The sequence below is a fragment of the Empidonax traillii genome, unplaced genomic scaffold (genome assembly GCF_003031625.1).
Source record: "Empidonax traillii isolate 1590-97213 ecotype Southwest subspecies unplaced genomic scaffold, ASM303162v1 scaffold342:size1861417, whole genome shotgun sequence".
Taxonomy (NCBI): domain Eukaryota; kingdom Metazoa; phylum Chordata; class Aves; order Passeriformes; family Tyrannidae; genus Empidonax; species Empidonax traillii.
In genome coordinates this window covers 1,625,013-1,626,492 of record NW_020955535.1, presented here as the reverse complement: position 1 = coordinate 1,626,492, position 1,480 = coordinate 1,625,013, and positions in this window count along the sequence as shown.

Here is a 1,480-nt window from a genome sequence, read left to right as displayed (position 1 = left end):
AGCATAGGGAAAAAAACTGCCTTATTTGATTTAAAGCAGGAATCTGAACTTAAGTTTTCCCCATAAGAGGAAATCTAGAAAACTAGAAAATCAATCAGTCTTTTGTGATGAAAAATTATAACACCCAAAGTTGCCATCTGTTCAGATGCAAAATTGAAAACAAACTGTGAAGCTCCAACTATTAAAAAAAAAATGAAAAAAAAAAATCCAAAGAGGAATTGCTGTTTTTTAGCCCCGACTTTGTAGTTTCGATTATTATATAGTATGATGCAGACAAAACTAAGTGTATCTATATTACTGTAATTTTTTACTATCATCCTGTCAATTTAATACAGTTGACACGTTCTCATGAAGGATTCTCAATTTCCAAGAAACAGAAGGGAAACTGCTCCTTTGAGGGATTTTTTTTTTGCCCTCAGGACTAGGTTGATTATCTTTTAGTCCTGCCCTATACAAAGATATAAAGTGTAATTGGTGTTGGCCTCACACTTGCCAAAAGATATTTATTAGCCACAGTGAGCCCCCTCCTGTGCTGACTTGAATGGGTTTTACCAGGGATTTTTCCACTCAGTGTTGGACTCTTTTTTTTTTTTTTTTATTTAACTGTATTTTAGACTGATCTCTCTTGCCACTCTAAAAATAAAGAATGGTTTCGCCTTTACTAAGACACATCACATTTAATGAAAATTAAAAAAGAGCAATATTTAGGCCTTCTGAGTCTATTCTTGTCTATGATTGGTTTGTGAGTTGTACCTGGCCAGGTGCTTGAAGTCTCTGGAAGAGGGAACAGGAGTCCAGCTGGAAACATAAGGAGGTTTGTTTCTTATTTGCCTTAGACTGCTTCATTCTTTGTGATGTGGGAATCTTCTGGTTCTGATACCTGGTGTCTTGATGTTACTGTGCATGGGTGAATAAATTGGTTTAAACTACAGAGAAATTTGAGGCTTCTCAATAACATCTGGATATTAATTAACTTCTTCCTCAGGTAATCATCCTCCTTGCATATCTAGAGAATGCAGACAATGGTCTCATCCCCAGTGGCATGCAATTATGGAACTGAGAACTATGGGTGTAACCCTGATTGACATGCACAGAACTGAGATCAGAATCTACTTTTTTTGTAGTTTTGGAATATTGCTAGACCAGCACTTTAAATTATAAAGTTTGCACTAGGACAGTTTTTAAAAGAGACAACTGTGGAAGAAGAATCATATAATGGCTTGGGTTGGAACAGACCTTAAAAATCGTCTAGTTCCAACCACCCTGCCAAGGACAGGGATACCTTCCACTAGACCTTCCACTAAACCCTTTCCCAGAAACACCCTGAGCAGCTTCTTCTGTGGTGGCAAGAGCGATGGGGACCTTTGGAAAGCTCAGCTACTTCACATTTGCTTGCAACTTTTTTCTCCCCTTTTCTCACCAGCAGTTCTCCGCCCTCACTGCTGGACATCCACACAGGCCTGCAGGAATGGGGGACTTG